Source organism: Manis javanica, chromosome 13, assembly GCF_040802235.1.
Source record: "Manis javanica isolate MJ-LG chromosome 13, MJ_LKY, whole genome shotgun sequence".
Lineage (NCBI taxonomy): Eukaryota > Metazoa > Chordata > Mammalia > Pholidota > Manidae > Manis > Manis javanica.
In genome coordinates, this window is record NC_133168.1 from 46,476,176 (window position 1) to 46,491,620 (window position 15,445).

General features: G+C 37.1%; 1 long non-coding RNA gene across 3 annotated transcripts in view; it reads left to right on the plus strand.

Annotated features, from left to right (window-relative positions):
- Window positions 1–15,445, plus strand: part of LOC108407110 (uncharacterized) — a 72,460-nt gene that overhangs the window by 32,668 nt on the left and 24,347 nt on the right. For 2 of the 3 annotated variants that reach the window (XR_012124217.1, XR_001855646.3), the window contains exons 2-3: window positions 4,582–4,702; window positions 5,533–5,640. This is a non-coding gene — a long non-coding RNA (uncharacterized lncRNA). Of the gene's footprint in view, window positions 1–4,581; window positions 4,703–5,490; window positions 5,641–15,445 lie in introns of all 3 variants that reach the window. The other variant, XR_012124218.1, reaches the window with a different exon arrangement.

Consider the following 15,445-nt stretch of genomic DNA (forward strand, 5'->3'; position numbering starts at 1 on the left):
ATGGGGGCCAGAGTTCTCACTGTGGAGGAAGGGAGATACAAATATGACACAGGGATGGCAAGAAGAACTCTGTGAGGTTGGACTGAATTTGGTGGTATCAGAATGACCTCCTGGTTTCTACCATGTTTCTCTTCTAAAAGCTTTGATGTAATGAACAACAAAGTTAGGCAGATATTCTTTTCCAAATTAAATGAGACTAAAGAAACATGGCATATAAATGCATTACATGATCCTAGATGGATCATGGACCAAAGGGAAAAAAATATTATAAAGGATATTGGAGCAATTGGCATATGGACTATAAATCAAATAAAATTAGATAAAACTATTTTCATATCAATGTCATACTTTCTAAATTTGATAATTGTACTGTGATTATATAAGCAAATATCCTTGTTCTTAAGAAATACATGCTGAAGTATAAAGCAGCAAAATGTTCAGACATAATGATGCCACAAATTTTGCAAAACATTAAAAATTGGTAAAAGATATGTTCTTAAATTCTTTAAACATTTTTCTAGGTTTGCAATTATTTCAATATAACAAGCCAAAGAAAAAATCCCATATAAAAATATAACATTCTGAATTGATTCCCTAATGTCTTGTTTTCCAAGAAAAGTAAAATGTATCTGTGTGTCATTGTGTCACTGTTATTTTCCCTTGGTTCTCAAACTTTATACTTTCTATGATTTTTGTGAATACTTGCAAAGCACATCAAGTGTTCTTACTTTTCAAAACTTGAATCTTCTGATTCTTTTGGTTGCATTTTTTCTAAATATTTGTTGATTTAATTTTGCATATACATAAAACAAGTGTTTCTAAAGTATAGTCTTCTCTTAATTCATTCCAAACATGTTCCCATGAGACATGTTTTTCAAGAGACAGAGTAAGGTCTTATTTCATAGTAAGTAAATCACATAGCTTTGGCCTGAGACACTGATTTCAGCCATTTTAGTAAAACTTGAAAGCAAAATTGACCTATGTGTTACTTTAATAATTTCCACTTCTCATCATTTTGTTTTCTTATTTCCCAAATGGATTTACACATAGATAACTCATGTTTGAAACATTCCTATACATGTTAATGACCATTAATGATATATATCAAGAGAAATCACAGGCAAAAATATGGTAAAAATGTGTCATTAAAATCTGCCTAAAAGAAAATTTATAGACTATTTACCAGAATACTGTATTTAATGTCTTACATATGTCATCCATACAATATCGGGCATTTAGAAACTGACACTGTTGTCAAAGGGTTGAAAATGGATTGCACATGAAATGTCTAGGGGTTGAGTAAAGGGAGGATCAGTTTTCAATTATGATTCTAAGAAGGTCATAATTTTATTTTACCTAGCAAGAGGGCCTTAAAATTCTGGAATCAAAGTTATACAACTAAAATATAAAAAGAAAGAAAAGACCCTAAAGAGATCACAAGATGCAAAGCTATCACATGCTGATCTCTCTGGGAGAATACAAACTCCAAGCAGTTGTCTGAGATGCAAAGGAAAGCAAGCCGAGGTTAACACTTCTGTCTGTGAACACTGTGAAGGATCCAGAACCAAGAAAGGGCAGTATCAGTAAAGGCCAGACTGTACTGGGCAAGAACAGCAGAGGACATGCAAAAGATGACAGGGAGGGCAAAGTCTATCTCCAGACACACTGGAAATGGATTATTGTGGGGGCCCGGCCTACGGCCAAGGCTGAGCCCCACTCTAACTGGACAATGCCCTAAAGATGGCGCCTGCTTCCCTGTTGGGGATTGGCCCAGCAGACTTCCGTACCAGTGCACAGCTCGTGCTGCCCGCTTAGAGTGGCGCGTGACACCTATCCGCTTAAAGGTCACGCATGATACTGTCCCGGATTGGTTGGGTGACTGAATATAAGGGAGCCCCCCGGGGAGGGAGAGAGCTTCCCGACAACTGCTGTAACCGCCGCGAGAGATTAGACAATAAAGCCTAGAGAAGAATCAAGACCTTGGGCGTGTTGCTTCGGTCCCTGAAGGGTCGCGACAATTATCACCAGTTCCATAATGAGGAGAAAGTAGAGACAAATACCAATGCTGAATGTTAGATAGTTTACATAGAAGTGCAATAAAGAAATACAAATAGTTATAGAATATGGGCTTAGTCATTCTCCTAAAGTTCCTTAAGTTTTAAGTACTTAAAGCACATGTAAATATTATATATAGGTGCTTTGGGCGGAGCATGTTTTAACAGATTCTGGTGCCCAAGGTAACCCAAGTCAAGTGATCCCTTTTCAGAATTCCATGTTCAAGGGGCTACTTTTTAAAAAAATTTCTATACATTACATGTTGTTCTCTGAGTATAGTTATTATAAGACTTGACTTACTTTAAAAAACATTTTTACTTTTTTTTGATACTTCTTAAAATGAGCAATTGACAATGAACTAGTGAAGTCTTTTCATTGTTAGATGCTTTATGAAAAAGGAATAAATGAAATAGTACAAATGTCAAACACTGCGTGTGTATGTGTTGCCAGAAAGCTATGTGACTCGTTTTACACCGTATGATTTAAAACAGAGTAAGGGCATTATAGTAATTTGAATCTCTTGCATTACATGGGCATTTCTTTGTTAACCTTCTAGGTTTACTTTGTGCAGGACACTTTCCATAGATTATTTCATTGACTCCACATGGGAATACTGTGAGGTTGGAATTATTATCTTTGTTTTACAGATGAAGAAACCAAGGATCAGTAATGTGAAGTGAATTGCCTGAGGCTGATGGTACCAAGGGAGGGAGCCAAGATTCCATTCGGAAATGATCTGAACACAGACAGCCTATCAACCATTACAACTTTCCCAGCACCCTTAGAGTTGAATCAATTTTACAGCATTTTCCCTTTTAATCCTGACGTTTCCACAGTCTCCAAAAGGTCAATGTCTAAATCAGAAAGCAGGGAACCAAGCACTCCATGTAGACCCTGTGTGTGGTTGGGACAGCTTTGAACACTATTTTGAAGGCAATATTAAATGTTGATTCCACAAAAAGGGCTATTTATTGAATCCCTGCATGTAGTCACACCTTGGATTTTCTTTGGTGGTCTTGCTTCCAAGTAATGACAAAGTAAGACCTAGTTTATTTTATGGGGACTGAGAAAGTCACAGCACAGGGTGGTCTTAAGTTTCAGAAAAAAGTTTAGCTTTTGTTAACAAAGATTTTTCCAGTCCTGAAAGTCACACTTCTGTGTATAAACAAAAGTTTTAAGAGTCATATGTTTTCAATGGGCTCCTCGGGAACTCCTCGGGAAGCACCGCTAGACATTTGCCTTTCAGCCGTGGTAACTGAATAGGTTAGACCTGTGATAAAACTCATCAGCTTTGGAAGTCAGGTCTTTCTGCCAAAGTTTTCCCTAGATTGAACTTTTATGGGTTTTTAAAGTTACCAATTGCTGAAAAACGGAGTTCCACAAACTTTGCTGCTTTCTGATTAATTTCTCACTTCAAACACATGAGGACTGACTTTCTACATTCCAATATGTATTTCCCTAGGCATAACTGGCTGAAAGGAATTAAACTCAACTAGTATTTTTTCTTTCTTTTTGTCTTGAAACAGTCCCAAGACTTTGTGAAATATGAACTCAGCCTATATTTATGGTCAAAATAAAAAGATTTAAATATATATTAAGTTGTGGAGTCATATAATGATACAGCATACATCTATTAAATTGGATATATTTGGGTTTATTTGAATTAAAATAATTACTAAGTTAAATATAATACTTAGTTATGATCAGTGTGCTAGTTGCATTCCTTCTTTATTCCCCATGAAATATTGTAATAAATAGGGGATAAAATAATAGACAAAGACTTCCTTTTTAAAAGATAAAAATATGGATTTCAACTTCGATTGATGATTATTGCGTTTAACATTTCTTTTCACGTAAATTCATAATTATAAATAAATTGCACCATTTATTTGTAAACAATATTTTATTGTATTTCCTAGTAAGTTTTTAAAAATGTAATAAAATACATTTAGTTAATCACTTCTCACAAGAGTGCTTTCAGTATGACCTTTCACTTAGGGTAAGTATCTCTTTTTGTCAGAGCTCAGTCAGGGAGAAAAAAGCACACAGTATTTTAAATAGGGAAAGTTTAATGTAACATATTATTAGCTATGTCAGGGATTTGTGTAATGTGGGACTGGCTAGTAAGAAGTGAAGAGAACGCTAAAGAATACATGAATAGGAGATATAAGAAGCAATCACTACTCTAAAGCCTGAGAGAAGAACCCAGCGAAGAGTTCCCATTCTCCCAAGGCTGGAATCCAGGTCATGGTGGAGAGGACACAGACAGGGCTCTCTAGATGAAAAAGAGTGATGCCGCCACACTCATGGAATGTGCTAGATATCTACCTTTAGCATGCTGGGGGAAGGTTTTCACAAGAAAGTTCTCATCAGAAATACTCTGAAATACGGCCTCAGGGTTGTGCCAGGGAAAGCTGCTGGGCACTCCACAGTGTAGGAGCCTGGTGCTGGGGGACTGCCTGTGTGCGGGAACCTGCCTAGGGAGGATATGCCGACCAGGAAGTGAAACTCTTTTCCTCCTGTCAGGTCTCTCCAGCACCTTCTATTGAGAGAGCTTCAGTGCCAGTTGGCAAAGAGAAAATAAATTTAAAGAGACCAGATCCATGAACACAGAGCAAGCAAGAAAGGATGAAGATGGAGCAAACAGGTAATAAATCAATAACTGGCACAGTATTGGATTTTTATAAAATTACTACATTTATATCAACTATACATCAATAAAAAATGACTAAATACATTGTATTTTATTATTGGTTATAGCCATGTCAAATATTGCTTTTAATGAAAGAATTCTTACATATTACGGTAGATCTATTTACAGGAACAGATTTTATTTTAAACAACTCTTGGAAATCAACATTCATGTAAGACGACAGTAAGTAGTTAAGAGAACTGATTCAGCAATCAGGTAAAACTGCTTAGTTCCTAGCTCTATTCCTTGGCAACTGTGACCTTGGGCAAGGCATTTCCCCTCTGTGTGCCTATATCCTCATCTGTAAAGTAGGACTGAGATTGAATATACCTCAGATTGGTTGTTGAGAATGTTAAATGAAGAAAATGTACATATAGCACATAGATATGCGATTGTCACAGGAAAAATCTCAAAATAGCTACTGTTTTTTATTAAGATTTTATATTTATCAAACTGGGAGTTAAAATTTTTTAAATAATTTAATATAAACAGTTTATTCTCCAAGTAAAATCTTTTGGGACTCCAAGTGTTTAGAAATTCATGAGGTCATGGTCTGTTCTTTAGTTTGTGCACACAATTTTGATTGATAGCCATTATGGATGTAAGTGGGGGCAAAGCATGGCTTTCTTAATTTCAGTGCAGTTTAATCAGAATTCAGAATAAATATGCTACAAAATAAATGCATCTTTTAGGTAAGTGTCAGATGTAATCATACTGCTACATGCTGTCAATATACTTCCTAGGAGAGGCAGCATAGGAAGATCCTGAATTACCTCTTCCCACAGACACAACAAATATTCAAGTACACATGGGACAGTTCCTTCTGAAAAGAACCTGAGAACTACCTGAACACCTGCTCCACAACAAAGGATAAATGGACCACATTGAGACAGGTAGGAGAGGCGGAGACACACTCTTGCCAAAAACTCCACCCCTGGCACAGTGACCCACAACTGAGAGGCATCTAAGAAATATATATATGTGTGTGTGTGTGTGTGTGTGTGTGTGTGTGTGTGTGTGTATGGTATATGCTCCCTAGGGAGCAAGAGGTTTGTACCCTACACCAGGTGCCCGCAAACCTTGGGTCTTCACTAAAGAGACATACCTCCAAAACATCTGGTTTTAAAAACAAAGGGGATTCTATTCAGAAGAAATAGGGCTGTAGGAAACAAAGAATCAGCTCTTACAAGTTCATGTTGAGACCCGTCCACCCAGGACCCAGCACAAAAGCAGCAGTTTGAAAGAGCCTAGAACATCACTGAGGGAGATTCACTTGTTCAACGTGAAGCATATGCCAGATGGGCCTAAGTTGGCTAGGACTCCCCCTGGGAGTGGAAAGCTGGCAGACGCTGTTTTTATGGGCTTCCTCTACCTGGCCAGCACCACTTGCTGTACGCACCGTTTTTACACCCGCACTCTAACCACCTAACGGGGCAGACAAGCAGCAATCCCCTGACCCCGGCACACCACCAGAATGACAGCACCATTTTTCCATTTGGAAATGGAAAATTTTTCAGATGTATGTTTTATAGAAAAGCTGCATTCCCTTTTGAAGCTAGAATTTACATTATCCCTATGTTTTAGTATTTTTTTGTACTGATAATGATGATGTCAGACTTGAGTGTTCAGAGCACATTAATCCAAATGGCCTACATAAGAAATGCTAAAATTGGATGACAGTATTTGGCCAACCTCTCAGGATCACCCACAAAACTGGAAGAAAAATGATTTGTTTTAAGGCCAGTTTTAGCACAGCATCTAAAAGAAATACAAATATAACTACATAAAACTTAAGAAATATGTAGGTATTTATTGCAAATCTCCCAATGAGGTGGCAAAGAGGAAATTGCGTTGTGTCACACAGAGCAAAACTTCTTAAAAATCCTCTTTCACTTTACCCTAATTGCTTTCTCACTTCTCATAGGAGGGGTCATTTTCTCTCCTCTTAGGTTTTAGTTTCATAGCTAAAATAGCACTTTAGTATCTGCCTCCATTCTGCACACTCAACCTAAATACCTTGGTCTTGCCACCTCTTTGTGAAGAAAGGCCAACCCAGAGAGGGATCAGAGGAAAAGGAATGAGAGTTGACATTAACTCATAGAGAACTTGCAGAAGAAGAGGATTCATTCAAAAGGGCTACATTTAAGGGAGCTCTACATTTTATCCCCTTTTAAACTCTGCCCACTGCAAGTGTAACCACTGTAAGGCCTGGGAATTTGACCAATTACACCAATTCTGCTCCTCCCTGAGAGAGAACTGGAGATAAAAGTTGGAGATAGAGAGAAATGTTAATTTACCCTTAAAGTCCAAGAGTTATGAAAACATAGTACCAACTAAAATGGAACACTCAAACTGTAGAAATAATTCTGTCTTCTAATTAAGCATTTTAACTTTAGATTTTTGTAGACATTGATATAAATGAGGACTTTGGATTCTGAGGAGTTTGGTTTCCATTTACAAATTGAAAATATAATTATAAAAACTTAAGGGAGGGCCATCATACTTAGAAATCTATTTTCATTCCAGAAGGACAGCAGTGGCAGTTTACAGTGTGTGTACCTTTGAGCTATATCCTTGGACATGTGTGAATCCCTAAATTTTCAAGTAACCTTATAACCCATACTTTATCCTCTCCCCCCAATGCAGTAATGTGTAACTTAAAAAGATGTGACGCCTTTAGACTATTCATGATTCTATTAATACAGGATTAAAGCCACTCACAAAGCTATTACATAAAATCTGCCACAAAAATAAACTCTATATGACACTATAGGCATATTGTTTTGGGAATATTAACCTTAAACTTATCTGACAATGGTGATATTTTAATGAGAACTTCTTTTTTATGATACAGAGTGCATAAAGCACTTTGGAAGGGTATCAGAAGGGAGGTAGCTTGGGAAATGATAGCTTATTAAGGAATATTATTAGTGGCAGATATTTTGTCCTTTGCAATTATATTTGCCTTTCCTAGAATATAGCCAATATACTTATCAGTTATGAATAATAAATTTATGTGTTTTAAATTTTGCATTTGCATATTGGAAGGCCTCAAAAGATAAAAAATAGCTTGTTCTAATTCCTTAATATTGTAATTGTGGCCACTTTGAAACCAACTCCCTGGTTTTCTGCACATTTAACCAATCTTCTTCATGATCTACAATGGTGTCCACAAAATCTTCACCACACATTTTCCATGCAACTCTAATAATGAACATCAGACTATCATCTGTGAATGGAGCCCTGCTTCCAACCATATGGCCTTCTAAAAATTTCACTTTGCAGATTTCACCTCACCCACTAGTGACTTAATGTTTATCAGTCATTTAGCAATGTGATCATAAAAGAATCTTTTCATTCTTCAAAAACTGGCATCAGTGCCTAGATTTTTTTTATTAAGGTATTATCGATATACACTCTTGTGAAGGTTTCACATGAAAAAACAATGTGGTTACTACATTCACCCATATTATCAAGTCCCCACCCATACCCCATTGCATGTCACTGTCCAGCACTGTAGTAAGATGCCACAGATTCATTATTTGCCTTCTCTGTGCTACACTGTCTTCCCCGTGACCCCTCACATCATGTATACTAAACATAATACACCTCAATTCCCTTATCCCTCCGTCCTCACCTGCCATCCCCCACCCCTCCCCTTTGGTAACCACTAGTCCCTTCTTGGAGTCTGAGTCTGCTGCTGTTTCGTTCCTTCAGTTTTGCTTTATTGTTATACTCCACAAATGAGGGAAATCATTTGGTACTTGTCTTTCTTTGCCTGGCTTATTTCACTGAGCATAATATCCTCCAGCTCCATCCATGTTGTTGCAAATGGTAGGATTTGTTTCTTTCTTATGGCTGAATAGTATTCCATTATATATATGTACCACCTCTTCTTTATCCATTAGTCTACTGATGGACACTTAGGTTGCTTCCATATCTTGGCTATTGTAAAAAGTGCTGCAATAAACATAGGGGTGCATATGTCTTTTTGAATCTGAGAAATTGTATTCTTTGGGCAAATTCCAAGGAGTGGAATTCCCGGGTCAAATAGTATTTATATTTTTAGTTTTTTTAGGAACCTCCATATTGCTTTCCACAATGGTTGAACTAGCTTACATTCCCACTAGCAGTGTAGGAGAGTTCTCCTTTCTCCACATCCTCACCAGCATTTGTTCTTAGTCTTTTCGATGATGGCCATCCTTACTGGTGTGAGGTGATATTTCATTGTGCTTTTAATTTGCATTTCCCTGATGATTAGTGATATGGAGCATCTTTTCATGTGTCTGTTGGCCATTTGATTTTCTTCTTTGGAGAATTGTCTCTTTATATCCTCTGCCATTTTTTAATTGGGTTATTTGCTTTTTGGGTTGAGGCATGTGAGTTCTTTATATATTTTGGATGTTAACCCCTTGTCAGATACGTCGTTTACAAATATATTCTCCCGTACTGTTAGATACCTTTTTGTTCTGTTGATGGTGTCCTCTGCTGTACAGAAGCTTTTTAGTTTGATGTAGTTCTATGTGTTCATTTTTGCATTTGTTTCCCTTGCTCAAGGAGATATCAGTGCTTAGATGTTTTTCCATAGCGTTTATGTCATCATGCCTTAGTTTGGAAGACTAAGAGAGTCATGATATTAGAGGAAGGGAATGCAATATGAACTGAAACTCAGCCATGAAAATGGAAGAATTTGTACATATTTGGTTATTATTAGAATCTTAAATTCACAGTTATGGAAAGCAATACAATTTTATACTTTTGGACAGCATTTATTAAAGTAGCCTCAAAAGAGAGCTACTATGATCCACATTGTCATATATGTTTCCCAAGGAAATATGGAGTCTTGGTGCCCTGCATTTTGCAGAATGGTAAATAAGAATGGCTTAATTACCCTGTCTGGTGCACTGCCCTAAAGTCAAGTTCAGTCTGGATTTAGCCTCCTGAAAACTTGGGTTCTGTATCTCTTGAGTATTCTCACAAGGATATTTCTGCCAACCAGCTTCATTTGGAGCTGAATATTATTTTAACTTTCTTTAGTGTTTTTTTTAGCTTGGAGGATAACATATTTATAAAGTTATGGTCTAACAATGTTGCCTTTCCAGTTTACATTATGTAAAAGTATATGGTCCTTCAAATTAAAAAAAGAAATCTTTTTGCATGGTAAGTTATTCCCATACCTGAATTAGTAATATGCCTCATGTAGCTTTAGAGATATATTTCTATAGGCTTCTTTCTTATTCCCAAATAAAATTTATATTGAAAGTCAAACATTTTCCAGATGTGTTATTATACTCTAACATCTTTACATTATTCACCTTTTTTGCACTTATAGTTTTGCACATGCTAAAGCACCTATTGAAGTAACTTCACAAATTCTCTTGCTTATTTCCAATAGAATATATGGTGGAATCATTCACATCATGAAGACATCAGCAAATTTGCTATTTGTGCTCATAATTTATCTGAAACTTATTACTTCATCTCTAATCCTAGCAGTATACTACAGCAAAAAAGAATTTAGTGAAATGTGTGTGTGTGGAGTAAGAAAACTCACTAACACTATCCTGAGCTCCTATCTCACTGAGGTATGTTTTCTCACTTCCACTTACTTCACTCAATACCATGCTGAGCAATGACTTCACTCCCATCACAACAACTAGGACTTGATTTCATTTTCAGGAACATTGGCCCAAGAAATAAACTTCATGATTTCAGAAATTTCACTATTTATGGTCAAAATGAGAGAATAGTTGACTACATTGAAAAATAGATGGTTTCTAGGAGGTTAGACTGCAGTTAGTAAACCAACCCTGTGGTATTTTCAGTTGTAATTTGTGCCTAAGCCAAAATCAAGTTATTATAGATCAAGTCCTTTCACAATTGCATAAATTGTGAAAGCCAAAAATATTAATTCTACAAATATAAAAGAAATGTAACATAAGATGTACTGCTCCTCTAGCTTTGACTAGGCAAAATATTTAGGCATATAAATAAATATTTAGGCATTAACTATTCAACATTTGATAAACTTTGAGCATCTATTATATGTCCAAAACTCTCATTGACCTTTTGGGGATTGAAATAAAATAGATGAGTTTATTTTGTCTCTCAAAGCCTTTACAATGAAAGGTCTTCTGGGACATTCCACAAATGTTTGCATTTTTTTCTTAAGTATGAGTTTAAGAAAATCCAAATAAAACAATGTATATTTTTAAGTATCAGCAGGGGAGAAAGCACTGGGTATGTAACTTTAATAACAGAATTTTAGTTCTCCATGCAAAGGACTGTCTTTGTCATTGTCATCGTTTTCGGCATCATCACCTGGGTGGTCATTCTTCCTATGGTTCCTATATATTCACTTACATGTTCACAGGCCAAGCTCATACTAGAACTGACTGTAAATTGTGAGGCTGGTTTACACTGTCAGTATAGTGTCAACAGCTAAGACTATTGGCTTTACATACTGACTCTGTAGCCAAGCCTTAACCCTCCACTTATTACTCTAAATTAAATATTAAGTTCTCAAATTAGGCCATTACTGGAATAAAACATTCAACACATATTCTAGACCACTGTTTGCAACCATTTAGGTTTTTCAGAACTGAAACTAGTGAGATGACACGGTAACCTACATGTAACTAGTCGAGTAAGAGTGAGTACATGATGAACATCCCATAATACTTTCCTTTTTGGGACAATAACAAGCGCTGTGACCTTTCAGGGAAATCAGGAGCGGTAGTATGACAGCTTTTGAAGTTCCAAGAGTCAGAAAACGTTAGAATTAGAGTTAGAATTTCCCTGTCAGCGCATCAGGAGACTGGCACCCCGCCGGGACCACCTCGTCCGGGGATGGCAACTGGGAGGGCCTGGAACTGGAGACCCGGGCCAAGGCCCAGCTGGCCCGGAACAAGCATGAGGAGCGTGGGTGGGAGATGGAGGCCACACTCGCTTCCAGGGCTGGTGAAGCTAGGAGCCCAGAGCTGGACCAAGCTTCCCGTGTGAGCGCTTCCCACAGCGGAGAGCAGGCAGGGCGGGTGATTTATTGTACAAACCATGTAAGCCCAGCTGGCTTGTGTACATAATCAGAGCCACAGTAAATTCTATCTCACCACCAACCCCTACAAGAAAGTACAGTTTTAGGGAAACTCACATTAAGGTCTGGAGGTAATTTGTCCAGGCACTTCTAGGCTTCATATTTCTATCTGTGGGAACGTTGTGATGAGTCAGACTCCTCGAGCTATTGCCATTGTTAAGAATCATTTAAGCAAAAATCAATGACGTTGGTCTCCATTATGAACGGAGTGTTTGTGTCCCCTCAAAATGTATATGCTGAAATCTAATTACTAACATGATGGTATTTGGAGGTGTGGCCCTTTGAGAGGTAATTAGGTCATGAGGGTGGAGCCCATGAATGGGATTCCTACCTTTCTAAGAAAAGATAGCTCATCCTCTTTTCACTGGGTGAGGACGCAAAAGGAAGTTGGTTGTCTGCACCCCCGCACCCAGCCCTGCCCGCACACTCATCTTAGACTTCCAGCCTCCAGAGCTGTGAGAAATAAATTTCAGTTGTTTATAAGACACTCACTCTGTAGAACATTTATAGCAGCCCGAGCTAAGACAGTCTCTAAATATAAACCTGTATATTCTTTGTGTTATAGAGAACTAGTGCAGAATTTGGGAAGATTTTTTGTATTGTCAACACCTTTTTTGTAGAAAATTGGTTGAAGTTCTTTTCTACCTCTTTTGATAAAATATAATTTTAGATAGATTTAAACTAGGGAGAGGAAAATATGTACACTGACAAAATTGTTTCAGTAGTATGTGATAATGTGATTCCAGGTAGTTAAATCTTTTTATGTCTCAATTTTCCCATTAATCATAGTTAAATTGAACGAGTCAGGACTATACTTTTATTCAAGTTGTTCATTAAACATTTATTCAATATTTGTTTATCAAACACCTCTTAGATTTCCTCTACGGCCCAGGCACTGGGCTAGGTGGTAGAGGTACAAAGGTAAATCATTTGTTCCTGTTTCAAGGAATTCAGTCTAGTAAGAGAAAAAATAGTTTTATAGACAAGAAACATTCAAAGTGTTGTGGATGAAAAAAGAAGAAAAGAAAGAAACTGCCTAGAAAGCCAAGGAATTCAGAAGAGAGAGGAAAACTGCCCTGAACCATCAAGGGCAGGGAGAACGAACAGAGTCCCAGACAAAAGAACAGTGAGCAAAGGTATGGGGAAAAAAATGAGTGTTTTTGAGAAGCAGTGAGAAACTCAGTATAAGTTGAGGACAAGAAAGAGGAGATGCTGGTACAGCCAGGCAAGACAATGAAAGAAATACATGGTGAAAGATTTTGTTTCCCAGATCAGAAAGGCTAAAATTAATCCTGCATATAATGGGGAGCCATTATAGGTTCTTAAGCACTAATGGTAATTTTTTTAAAAGTTAGTGTGTTTGAAATGTATGGTATATAATCTCTTTTGATGTCCTTTCTTAGTTCTGCTTAAGTGGTCTGCTATGGGAGTCCTCAAAATATCATTATTTTTATAGTTGTTAGGGCCTCATTGGCCCTCTTTTTGACTCTGAATTGCTTCCATTTTAAATTACATTTAAGTCCATGCCAACTGTGCCAAAGTGAGAAGATATGGTAATGTAATCCCTAAAGAGAACTCAATTATGAAATGTAAATATATTCCTGAATCATTTGGTTTTGACATCCATGCCTTCACATTATCTGTATAATTGCCACACTTGGGCTTCAATCACTTTGGCTGCTTCTACGCAGCTGAAAATGGCTGATGTGCGACACGAACCAGGGTACTCTCTGGAGGGATAAAAACTTAAAATAGTAAATGTAGACAGGTCCAATTGTGTTCGCCAAACCAAGTTTCTGTGGGCATTGTGAACTTGGAAACTATAAAACTGACCTAAGAATATTTGTAGAACACACTTTTGGATAAAAGTCTCCGGGTAGGGCATCAAGTATGATTTCACTGAGTGTCCAAGACTTTGAAATAGTATTCTTGCATGTTCTAAAATACTTGGATTAATTGATATTTTGAAATGTACCTTTCCTGGAACTTGAAAAGGGTTGGTGCTCTAGTCTGAGATAAAATATTTCATGTTTTCTTACTTCATTGTCATTTTTATGAACTTCTTAAAAATTTGTATAATTATAGTTATATTTACTTGCTGCTGATTAGAATGTCTAAATTTAATTAGGATGAAAACATTCATCATTCATCTTTTTTAAATGAACTGATGGTAAAATATCTCCACAGTTAAAAGTTGGGGCTGGGAATGGGAAAAGAAGATAATGTGTGAATATACGATTATAATATACCCTGTGCATATTTAATATAAAACACACAATATTATATAATTCAGAATTTCACAAGCAATGAAACACTAATCTTCTGAAGTGTTCAAGTTGTTTCATGAAAAGAATCCATAATCAAATAAGTTTGGCAATGTCCATTTGTTATTTTATTCCCCCTTAGAAAACCTTACACATACTAACTCCTTAAAGTCTTCTGGAAGTTCTGCCATAAAGAAACCCACTGTTTAACTTAATGCTTCCAAAATGTATTGTGTTGGGAAACTCTCCTCTCCCCAAAACATTTATTAATGTCTTATGGAATGCTAGTGTTCTAAGGAACATTTTCTTGGAAAAGTTGGCATAGAATATGTAAGTAACTATATTTTTTATACACACAGAGGTGCATACAATAAACACAACACATTACCAGTAAGTGGAGCAGGGTGTCTTGACATAAGCTATATTCTTTGAGCAACTGAAAATAGTGCCTGGGACACAATAGGTACTAAATAAATACATCTACTGGAGTGAATGATTTTATTATGTAGACACTTCACTCTCCCCACCTCCCACCTGTTGGAGGGAGTTTCCTGTTGCACTCCCTGCAGGTACTTTTTCCTGAGGACAGACAAGCCTACTAAGTTATTCTGATCCCTTGTAATTAAAACGCTGTGCTCAGCATATTTCAACTTGTGTTACAGCTTCTTTGGGTGGGTTGTAAAACATCCTCTTATTCCTGAAACCCTAGCGTACAGAAGATCATGTAGCCATTAACTATCAGAGGGTTGTTTTCTCAGTATTACAGCACCTCTGCCCATGTTGAAGAAGACATTAGTCTCCAGGGCTCAGCACCCTCCCTGGGCCTCATGCATTTTCAGCATTCTCTGCCCTGGTGACATTTCTTCTCTTTGGGTCTGAGCATTCCAGGTTTATGGCTGTGCTTCCCATCGCCATGGGAACTCAGGTGCGGAAGAGCACTCTATATCTTGTGAAATTTAAAAGAATCTAATATCTTTTTCTATATTCACCTATCTTCCAAGGTTTTTCTATGAACTTCTTCAGCAAACAGTTAGTGCCTACTAATTTTTAAAACTGCAGATGTGAAATACAGACTATTCAAAATGGTCTCATGGTCTAATAACAAAGCATGCACATTTCTGGGTAGTAATAATTATGCTGAATGTATGCACAAGAGGCCATGTGACCTCAGGAGAGTCATTTCCTCAAAGTGGTCTCCACAAAATAGCTTCTGACTGTTTGCCCTTCTCCTTCCACCACCCACTTGAAAAAAATCCATCCTTTTTGTCTCTTCAGGACACAAACCACAACTGGAAAAAAAAAATCACACAACTAGGCTAATGCATTTGACGTTTGTGATTA